This window comes from Nicotiana tabacum, chromosome 6, assembly GCF_000715075.1.
Source record: "Nicotiana tabacum cultivar K326 chromosome 6, ASM71507v2, whole genome shotgun sequence".
Taxonomy (NCBI): domain Eukaryota; kingdom Viridiplantae; phylum Streptophyta; class Magnoliopsida; order Solanales; family Solanaceae; genus Nicotiana; species Nicotiana tabacum.
This window is the reverse complement of record NC_134085.1, coordinates 12,006,073-12,018,402: the sequence shown is the minus strand read 5'-3', so window position 1 is coordinate 12,018,402 and position 12,330 is coordinate 12,006,073.

Here is a 12,330-nt window from a genome sequence, read left to right as displayed (position 1 = left end):
GTAACTTTCCTGTAGGAACCCCGAATGCATAATTTGCGGGGTTCTATTTCAAATTGTACCTCCTTATCCTGTCAATAAACTTTCTCAGATTCGCTATGTGATTTGCGTCCCTCTTGGATTTAATAATGACGTCGTCCACACACATCTCTATTTCTTTGTGTATCATATCATGGAAAATGGTTGTCATGGCTCTCATGTAAGTGGCCCCAGCATTCTTCAGACCGAATGGCATCATCTTGTAATAATATACACCCCATGGTGTAATAAAAATTGTCTTCTCTACATCTTCTTCATCCATCCAAATCTGGTAATAACCCGCGAAGCAATCTACAAAGGATTGGAGTTCATGCTTGGCGCAGTTATTGATCAGGATGTGTATATTTGGCAGTGGAAAATCATCTTTGGGACTTGCTCTATTCAAATCCCGATAGTGAACACATACTTTGACTTTTCCATCTTTCTTTGGAACTGGCATAATGTTAGCTAACTAAGTTAGATATTCGACCACCATGAGAACTTTGGCTTTAATCTGCTTGGTGACTTCCTCTTTGATTTTTAGACTCATATCAGGCTTGAACTTTCTGAGTTTCTATTTTACTAGCAGATATATGGGATTAGCAGGCAACTTGTGAGCCACTATGGAAGTGCTTAAACTAGTCATGTCATCCTATGACCATGCGAAAATGTCCTCATATTCTTTTAGGAAATGAATGTAGTCTTCCTTCTCTATTGGTGACAAGTGAATGCTGATGCGGGTCTCCTTGACGGTCTCGACGTCTCCTAATTTTACTGCTTTGGTCTCGTCTAGGTTGGACTTAGGCTTGTTCACAAAATTTCTACATCCCTGATAATTTCCTCAGGTATCTCATCTTCTTCCTCTGAATCACTATTCTCATGTTGCGTTGCCTCATTACATGTCACAACTACTGGTTCATCAGAAAAAGTAGTAATAACACCAGGAACTTGGCGGGCTTGGATGGTGTGGCAGTCCAGTTCCTGAGAATAACTCCCTTCTCCACAATCTGAATAGTGAGGCATTCTTCCTCCTCCTCCTCAATTATGGCACCGCAGTCCATGTCCTCATCCTCTAAGAATAAATTTCTCATCCCAGCTAGTGCTTCTTCTTCTGCAGTCCCCATATTGTGTCATCTTTGTGGAAAGCTTGTTCCAAATGTGGCACTGGCTGCTCAAGAGGTTAATACGGTCCACGCTATGGAGGTGGCCAATCATTGTACTCTTTCCATGTATACTGGTATCCGAGCCCAAAGATGGTACCATGATTTTTTAGCTGTATTGGTTTGGTGATACCTTGGAGGTTCTTTCCCAACCCTTTTTCGGGTTCATATCTAGACCATGCTAGTATGCTTTCTATTTTGTTACTCCAACACTTATTCTTCTCGACGACATTGACCTGTTCGATGTGATGGTAGTTTTCCCCTTCTAGGCTTCTTCTATGTCCAATGGTCGGGATGGTTTGACTAGTGTAGATGGGGTTACTCCTATCTCCGTGGATGATCACCTCCTGAAGGTTCCATTCAAATTTCACTGCTTGATGTAGTGTGGAAAGCACAGCTCCAGCAGCATAGATCCATGGTTGGCCCAACAAAAGATTATATGAGGTTGGTATGTCAAGCACTTGGAATTCAACATCGAAACAAGTCGGCCCCATCTGCAAGCAAATGTTGATTTCCATGATCTTGGCCCTCTAGGACCCATCGAAAGCCTTCACATTCATGCTTCCTACTCATATCTCATGGAAACCTTTGTCCAACCTCTTCAGAGTGTCCAATGGACAAATATTTAGGCTCGAACCTCCGTCAAGCAGGACCCTGGCAATGAACTTGTCTTCAAATTGCACTGTGATATGCAATGCTCAATTGTAATTCAAACCCTCGGAAGGTAGCTCATCTTCTATTATCAGGTACATAAGCCTCGCTCAGTACTTTCATCAAAGAATTCTTGTGTGCCTCTAAATTCTGCAATAGCGACAAGATAGATATCTTAGCAAGGACTTTGTTCAGATGGTCAACAACAAAATACTCCTTTGCTTGTACTTTCCTCGACAGGTCATCTGGCCCAGTCTCAATGATAGGCTGCCTAGTGTCCTTCTTACCTGAACCTCCCAGGTGTTCAGGCATATAGACTCTTCCGGTTCGAGTCATTCCTTGTGCAACGTCAGATTCCTCTATCTTGGCCTTCCCTTTTCGCCAAGCCTCGACAACATAATCCCATGGTATTGATTTTGAGTTAAATGGGGTGTGGTTGATACTGTCACAGTAAAAGGTGTGACCACTTCTACTTCAAATGGAGAGGAGAAGGCTGAGGGCGGATCCACTTCCACCTCGAATGGAACTAATGTAGTTACCTCAACCTCAATTGGGGCCTGAGTTTGTACCACAATAGGGGTAAGTGTGACTGCAACTTTAAAGTCATCGCATTTTCGAATAAGCCCGATCGACCCCTCAGGGTCCCATTCTTCATTTATCTATATCACATGTACACTATCACCTCTGTTATCAGGGAGGGGATTGTTGCAGACATTAGGTGCGACTTCCTTTGCTTGTATGACATTGTTGTCAATTAGTGTCTGGATCATATCCTTTAATGTTCGGCACTCAGTAGTGGTGTGCCCTTTCATATCGGAATGGTACACACAAGTTTTGTTTGGATTAACCCATTGGGATGAGTTTTCTAATGACATAGTAGGAACAAGAGTGACGTAACCTACGGCTTTTAACCTTTAATACAGTTGGTTGATTTTCTCAGTAATGGTGGTGTATTATCTGGGTGGCTTGCGGTCAAAGTTGGGTCTTGGTCTTGGATAATTTTAGCGAGATGGTGGTGATTGGCAGTGGGATGGTTGGGAGTTATATGTGTGATGGACAGTGGCTGGTTGGAAATATCTAGGAGATAAAGGTTGATATTTAGGCGGTGATGCTTGGTATGTGGGTGGAGGTGTTTGATATGTGGGTGGAGGTGTTTGATATGTAGGTGGAGGTGTCTGATAGGTGAGTGGAGATTTTGGGCCCTGGGCCACCATTACTGCCCCAACATCTCTCTTCTTCTATATTCCCACTGATTGTAGTGCCTCATTCATGGCTTGCAATGCCTCAAAGTTCATTACCATCCCGCTTTTGATTCCTTCTTTGATTCTTTCTCCAAGTTTGATGATGTCGGAGAATTTATGATTTTCGATAACCATCAACCTCTCATAATATTATGGATCCTATGTCCTGACAAAGAATTTATTCATCTGTTCTTCGTCCAAATAGGGTCTGACCTTGGCCGCTTCCGACCTCCAATGAGTAGCGTATTCGCGGAAGGTCTCAGTAGGTTCCTTCTTAAGATTCTGAATATAGAAGACATCTGGTGCATTCTTTGTGTTGAACCTGAACCGGTCCATGAAATCTGACGCCATGCTTACCAATTGGACCATTTCTTGGGATTTTGGCTGATATACCAAGACAAAGCATCCCTAGTAAGGCTCCTCATAAAGAGCTTCATCCGAATCTTTTCATCTTTCCCGACCCTGACAAGCTTGTCACAATAGGTCCTTAGATGAACCTTGGGATCACCTGTACTATCAAACATTTCGAGCTTGGGAGGTTTGTACCGCTCTAGCAGTTCGACATCCGGCTGTATGCACAGATCTTCATAGTTCAAACCTTATATTTCTCTGTCTCCTTCAACACCTTGAACTCGGCTTGTTAACTTCTTGAGTTTTTCAGCCATGTTTTAAATGAGCAGGTCCTTCTCGAAGGATTCCGATATATTTGAGATTGGTTAGGTAGAGTGAGGTACAATTTCCACATATATAGGGTTGCTTTGATGGGTGCCAGGGACTTGGGTGTAATGATGGTCATTGGTGGAGTTTTGTGGATCGTGAATGGGTTGTGGTGTGTTTTGGGGAGTGTGGTAAGTGGTGGTTGGTGGGTACTGAATTGTTTGATGATGATGTTGCAGTGGAGTTGGTAGTGGCAGTGGATTGATATTTTGGGGTGGAGTCGCGTATTGATTTGGTGCGGTAGGATTTTGTGGCTGTTGGTTTTGTGTGTTTTGAGGAGGTGTCGGGTTCTTTGTGTTTTTTTGGTGGATATCGGGGACATTGAGGGTGAGTGACAAGTTTTTCAAGTTGTGAACCTGCTCAAGTTCTCCTTGCAATTACAGTATCTTTTGTTCCAGTCTCAAGACTAGATCATTTGGGGCCGGAGTACTACGGCCATATGAAGTCTCTACGTTCTCAATATTCTCCTTTCAGATACCACTTAAGTCGTCCATTTTTGCCTTGCCTTTGCCTTTTTTGTTGCTTGGAGGAGCAGGAGGTGGAGAGCCTCTAGATCTAGTGCGGTACACTGATGAGACCAGTATGAGTGAACCAACCTAAGGGGATGGGAATAACAATAAAAAAAATAAGCAAAAACAAAAAGGTAACAAGTTAATGAGGGTCCTGAAATGTTTGCAGTATTTAAACACATATTGCAAAAAAAGTAAATTCATGTCCTACTTTGGTAACCTCGTTGTGCCCGAGGTAGGCCTAGCAACAAATAAGATTTGGAGAACTTAAACGCCAATAGATGTTTCATTTCATAATATAAAAATAGAAGAATCCCAAAACGACACTAATATAATAATAAAATAAGTTACTACTGGCACTTGGCGTTATTACATTTGGGAAGCGAGTAAACCTAATCTATTTGGTCTCAGAAGGACCTTCCTCAGATTGAATATTTTTGTTGATCAAATCCTCCAGTTCGCATAGGTTCATTAGTAAGAACGCCTTTTCTAAATGTCCTTCTTCATTTCCCTTAGCGTTCCGGCAGTCGGTGACTCTCTTCCTCACTTTTCCTTCCAATTCCAGCAGACTGTATTCCAGATATTCCAACCTTTCGCTAGATTTGACAGCCCTCTCTTTCCTTTCATTGATTTGGTCACTTGAAGGGAAGATTCCTCCACCAGTCTAGCAAGAGTGAGGGTGTGCTAACCATACCGACGTTGGGGACCTCGTTCCTCATTTTCTCCAAAACAAAAGGGTTAGGCCTTACCCCCACTAAACTCAACTATTTATACATTTACGATCAGCATATCGGCATTTAGTTCTCTAAATTAATGCATAGAATGTGGTTGTATCCGTTGGGATTATGAAAAACTCGATGGACTTTGTTAAGGCTTATCTTAAAGGATCATTATATAGATAACACAACTGATCCGACTAGGTTTGACCATGATGCATGCACAATTTTAACCAGAGTAAGGTTTCTATAGGGTTTTAGACTGGTACCCTCAAGCGGACAACTCGAGGGAGAAGGCACGAAATCGTCGACTGCACCGTGGATCGACTAGTTTACCGCAAATAATCATTTCCTAATTTAAGGGTAGTAAATAGGAAGAGCGCAACCACTCATTAAAGCGTTGCTATAGGATTTGATATGCACAAGTGGAATATGATGCGAAGCATGATTTATGAAGCAATTAATAATATGTAGTCAAGTATTTGCACGTAGTAAAAATAAATACAACATTTAAATAATTGAAAGACAGTTATAGGAAAAATAAAACAGAGAGACAAGTCAGTTTCAGGGATAAAGAACCATAAATACAAAAAAATGGATAGTTAAATTCAAAAAAGGGAGAAGGGTATGGGATAAAGCATGCTTGGACTAATTTGTAAAAAGATAAGTTCGTTATGGTAAGAGCCTAAAGGTATCCCTAGCAGAGTCGCCATGCTGTCGCGCCCCCTTTTTCCCTCTGCGGAGAGAGGTCTGTGTTTCGACATTCATGGGGGGTAATAACTCATTTCCTTTTGGGAATTGGGTATTCGAAGAGTCGCCACCTAACGGGTTATAGTGCGTTAGGGCACCTAGAGTGATTAACTCTTGGATTGGTTTGCATTACCAGAGATTAGTGTAAGGGCTCGAAATGACCACGAGGGGAAGATGTTAGGCACCCCTCTTAGTCCACAACTGTGGGTCCCGACCAAACTTATATTTACAAATTAGTCCATTAACATATAATTACTTGAAACAAATAATTACAAATAAAGCACGTTTGTATAACTCAAATAATAAGACAAAGGTTTTGATCAAGTTGTATTATAAAACAAAATTTAAACAAAAGGAATTTTGAAAAGGGGGAGTCCTAGGTTGGTTAGCCTATAGGATCACACCATACAATGTCCGGTAAACACTCCTCAATGAGGGGCTACATGTGATATTAGCGCGTAGTCATCATATCCGTATATACCCTTCCCACCACTTAGTGGTTATCAAACGAGTGTTGGTCAGTGATCTCTATTGCATGTTGTTACCCGTCCCTTCTTAATGGTCCTGGAGGAGATTTAGGACCTCTACCTATAGGCAGTTCTAGACTAACATCCTAAGGTTTAAAGGAAAAATACTAAGGCGACAAGTAATAACACATAGGACTCTTAGCAAATAAGAATAGGAGGGAGCAAATAAAAGGATCAGGTTACCTCCACAGATAAGGCATGTAAACAGCACGACTCAAACACAGAAAGGGTAACAGTATCCTAAGATATGATGTCTAGATGAGTATCAGAACACAATAGATATGCAGATTCATTTCATAACTCAGAAGCAGAGGCCCTAATCAGTTTGTTTGCCTACTAATTTTAAGCCTGTAAATCATTAAGCAATATACACAAAGGGGCAATTTCCAATTTTATAAGAAATTTGATTACCTACGACTTGCCTAGGCGTAAGATACTGCACAACTGTTACCAGAACTATTAGAACAATGAAGGAGTTATTTTACCTAAAAGCATATTGTTCTAAGTGTTATAAAATGCAAGGAGTATTACAGGATAATCAAATGTGAAGCTATTTTTTCATCTTCCATAATGGGTAGTTTACTCTAGGATGACTGAGCAAGTACGAATGAGATCTTAAAGCATGGTATCTAATATGCATGTATAAATATAGAGTGATTTATATGCGGAATCCCTATAGCATTATTTCTAATATGCACGACATGATTGCAGAATTTCCTGTAGCAGGACTTCTAAATGCATCGAAAGGTTACAACATTATAGAGCATGTTGTCAAGTGTGCAAGAGTATTAATCTTTATTTTTAATGCCCCTTTATCCTAAAACAGGATTTCTGAGTGATACGAATGTCAAAAATGAGATGCTTAAAAAGTATACATGAGCCCTAAGAGCATGGTTTCTAATGCATGATATGTTATGAGCATGGATTCTATTGCACATACATGAAATATAGACCTAAAGCATGGTTTATACCCTTTTTGATATCAATACATGCATAGCTACCCTCCCATTTTCAATATCCAAACCCCAATGTTCATTTACAAATTATTGCAGTCCAATATCAAATGAATTACATAAGTAGATAAGAAAAATAAGAAGTTACTCTATAGGGAGCCTACCAATAGGACCAGATTTCCTCATAGCCTTTCATATATTTCGGGTGTGTCAGAGTTCCCTAAGGACCTCAAGGGATTCCGGGCAGTGCTAACACCCAAATTTCATAGTCATAGCTGAATAAGTGCAGTGTGGAAGGGCCAACTCTAATGTATCAAAATTCAGAGGGATCTCATACGGATCCCTAAGCAGTCACATATTAGAGGGGAAGAACTTAAAACCTAAGAGTAGATGTGAGAGTGCTTGGTAAGATTTAAGTAGGGAAATAGTTTGAAAAGGGAATTGTTTGAAATAGTTTTGTAAAAGACATCATAGACAGTTTGAAAAGAGAGTGGAGTAGTAAACAACAGTCCAAACACAACACCCATAAAATAGATTCATACACAGCCATAAATCATAGAACCAAAGCAGGTTTAGCAATCACAAACAGGGGTCAAGGAATATGGGGACACATAGGTCACATAGGTAAACACATAGTTATAGGAACACTTAAGTACAGAATCAGCAGCATGCTAAAAGGTTAAGGAACCGCACAATTATTACAGAATCAGGTCCTTAAAGATAGCCAACTACTTTGCGTAGAACATTAGTAAGGGAGAGTCATATTGGGGTACACTAGAAGGGGGATAACACTTCATAAACATGACGAGTCTAAGGGAGGGGACACATTTAGGAGCATGATGATGAAGAAATGAAGTAAACATATTAGTTGCAAGTTGAACAATAGAACCACAAGTAAAAACAGACTAGAAACAAGAGGAATTGAAGTAATAAAAGAAACATATTGGTTTTGGAACTTGAATTGAAATTAGGACATACCAGTAAAGTGACAGCAAACAAAAGTGAAGAATAGGAGAGCACAAAAAGTAGCCTTGGCTTACAGCCGGCTAACTCAGAATAATAGTAAGTACCACAAAAGAGAGAGCAGAAAGTTTAAGTGTGAGAGAGAGCTTTTTTGAACCAAAGTGTTCGTGTGTTTTTGTTAATGAGAGACCAAGGTATTTATAGTTTGAAAGCAGGTAGAAAATAAGGTAAAAATCAAAGTTCATCAGTAATTATGGGGACTCAGAATCAATCAGTCATGAAATCAAGGTAAGTACTCCCTTTAATTGAGGAGTTAACTTCAAACGGTAATAAACATGTGACAAATAAGGAAGGAAATCATATAAGGCTGAGCATAAAGAATACGGAAATATTTTTAGCATAGTACAAGTACACAACATGTAATTGAGGATAGGTTCAGCATATTTCAATCAAGGAAAATACTTAGGAAATCAATTAATAGCATAGTTGACCAAAGAATAAGGTTAGAAAATATTTTACAAGGTTAAACAATCAGTAGAGAGTATCCTGCAAAATCAGTGAAAGATCAACTACAAAGACTCAAGGATTCAAAAGTAGAAAATAACACTGATTTAGCACAACTTTACGAGAACCAGCACATAGTAAGCAAAATCATAACTTTAAGAAGTTGAGTAGGGAAAACATCATATAAGAATTAGGGATTCATGTAGAGCATAGTCTGAATTAATAGAATAAACATGATACAGGTAGAAGAAGTGAAGAATCAAAAACATTGATGAATGGGTAAAATCACATAATAGGCAGGAATAACCATAATTAGAAACCCTAAAAAACAAACATAGGGTAAAAATCACAGAATCATAGAAACATATAGATTAGTTTAACACATTATCTAAAACAAACTCAGAAACCCAAGATTAGAACTAAGAAATTAGGGTTTTCAACATAATTAATTGGGTAAAAGGAAAACTTAAATAAACCATTTAAACTTGGTGAAAATCATAGAAAATGCTAAAATCAGAAGGAAAGCCGTTTTTGAAAAGGGGTCAAGAAACCCTAGTTTGAAGACGAAGAGTTGTCTTAGAAGAAATCGGAGAAATCCTTAAGAAACAGTAAAGATAACTCGAATAGACTCAGATCTTGTTACAGATCTTAGAAATCAAGAGTCACAATCAGGGTTTTGGAGAGAGAACCCAGAGATGGAAAGACTCCGCTTAGAAGCCATAGATCTAGCCGGAAAATAGAAAGATCTTACTCTGATGGGCCAAGGTGGCCTGAGAATGGTATAGAAACCATGGGAGGTGAGTGAACCACCTTCTGGTTCCCTTGAGGGCCTCAAGGAAGCAAAAAACGACATAGGAAGAGAGCCATGGGGCTGGGGGTGGTGGTGAGACCACCATGGTTATCAGCGAACCAACGACCGACGAGTAAAAGCAAGGTTCAGCAGAGAGGATTTTGAAAGAGATGAGAGATTTAACGGCGGAGAGAATGAGAGCAAATAAGAGGATGTGAATGAGGGTTTAGGGGGTAGTCATTTAGGTTAATTAAAGCAGGGATTAATCTGGACCGTTGATCAGAAATGATCAACAGCCAGGATTGGGGCGGAATTGGGTCAGATAGGATTAGGTTTGGGCCAAGGTATTGGGCTGATTTAATTGGGGTTTTGGGGCTAGTTTAATTGGGTTAAAAATTGAAATAAAATGGGGCTATTTGTTAAATACCCAATTAAATTGAATATAATAATTTATAAAAATAGTTGATAATTGTACAAAATAAATTTTATGCATAGAAAATGATTAAAAATGATTACCTAGTATTTAAAAATACAAATGATTAATTTCAGGTTAAAAATAATATGAAATCATATGATTGGGCTACAATTGCAAAGTTATTGCAATTACAGCCAAAAGATGTCAATTTGGCCAATTATGGAATAATTTGATTCTAATAAGGCCATAAATAATATGTTAAATCAAGAGGTGCTTCTATAATCATTTGTAATTATTTATTGGAAACAAAAATGCTGGATAAATTAATAAAATATAGGAAAATTGTGGGAAAATACCAATTGCTATTAATACATGATTTTGAAGGTATATATGCAATTTTGAAATATTTTGGGGAAAATTGGGTATCAACAATCAGGAAATACATGAGAGGAATGTGAGGTTGATTGAAGAATAAAAAGAAATGGTTGTCACTTCCAACAGGAAACTGCAATATCTGGAGCAAGGAATAGTGGAGCTGGAAGGTAAAGTCATAAAGAAGATCGAGGATTGCCAGAACGCTGAAGGGGCTGAAGGAGGACATCTGGCTAGAGCCTACTTGCTGCTGGGTCTGCACGAGCTGGGGGACCTATATGATGGAGTCAGGAAGATCGAATCTGGGGAAGGCCCTTCTGGGACCAAATAGGCTAGACTTATTTGCTTTCTTAAAATGTAATAAGGCCGAGTGCCAGTAGTGACTTATTTTTTGTATTATCTTAGTGTCGTTTGAGATTCATCTATTTTTACATTATGAAATGAAGCATTTATTGGCATCTAATGCTCTCTGAATCTATTTGTCGCTAGGCCTACCTCGGGCACAACGAGGCTCCCCAAATTAGGACACAAATTCATATTCCCGCAATATGTGTTTAAATACTGCAAACATTTCGGAACCCTCATTGACTTGTTACCTTTTTGTTTTTCCTTATTTTTTGATTATTCCCATCCATTTAGTTCGTTCACTCATACTGGCCTCATCAACATATCACACCAGTTCTAGAGGCCCTCTACCACCTCCTCCTCCAAGCAATACAAAAGGCAGATGAAAAGCAAAAATCGACGACTTAAGTGGTATCCAAAAGAAGAATATTGAGAACACAGAAACTTCAGATGGCCACAGTACTCTGGTCCCAAATGATCTAGTCCTGAGACTGGAACAAAAGATATTGGAACTGCAAGGAGAACTTGAGCAGGTTCGCAACTTGGCAAACTTGTCACTCACCCTAAATGTCCCCGACATCCACCAACAAAACACAAAGAACTCAGCACCTCCCTAAAACACACAAAACCAACATCCATAAAATCTTCCCGCACCGAATCAATATGCAACTCCACCCCAAACTCTCAATCCACTGCCAATACCAACTCTACCATAACATCACCATCAACTAATTCAGTACCCACCAACAACCATTTACCACACTCCCCAAAAAACATCACAACCCATTCCCGATCCCCAAAACTCCACCAATGACCATCATCACACCCAAGTCCCTGGCGCCCATCAAAGCAACCCTATATACGTAGAAATCATACCTCACTCTAACCAACCAGTCTCCTATACACCAGAATCCTTTGAAAAGGACCTGCTCATTAAAAACATGGCTGAAGAACTCAAGAAGTTGACAAGCCGAGCTCAGGGTGTTGAAGGCGACAAAGTAATAGAAGGTTTGATCTATGAAGACCTATGCATATTGTGAGCTTGAGATTTTTGCCTCATATGAATTACTCCAAAATAATTCCCAAAATTAGGTCTTTTCTTTAATTATGTGTTATTTTTAGGAAATATTGTGCAATTTTCCTGTTTGTTTGCATAGATCTGTGTGCATGTTTAATTTTATTAATGCATTAAAAAATACAAAAAAAAATATAGCATTTGCATTTAGGATTGGATTTTTATATTTTTGGAATTAATTAATAATTAGGTGTTTTACAAAAATGAAAATTCACAAAAATAACATATTATTTGTATTGTTGGTCAAATTGTTTGATTTTCTTTTTAATTTAGTGTTTAATTATTTGTGATAGAAATTATTTAAAGTTAATTACTATTTTTAAGCTAATTTAGGTATTTTATAATTTAATTAGGATTTTTATTTCAAATTTTGAAAAAGGAAGAAAAGAAAAGGGAAAAGAATTCTTGGACTAATCCAATCCAATCCTTAAGCCCAAATCAAACACACTTAATACCCAACCAAAATCGGCCCAAACCCATGCCATACCCGGTCCATTCAGTTCAGACCCCAGAGACGACTCAAACGACGTCGTTTCAGTGTCAACCAATCTTAGCCATTCAATCCACATCGATCCAAAGGCTCAAAACACACCCATATATCCATTGACTTAACTCGACCCATTCCCC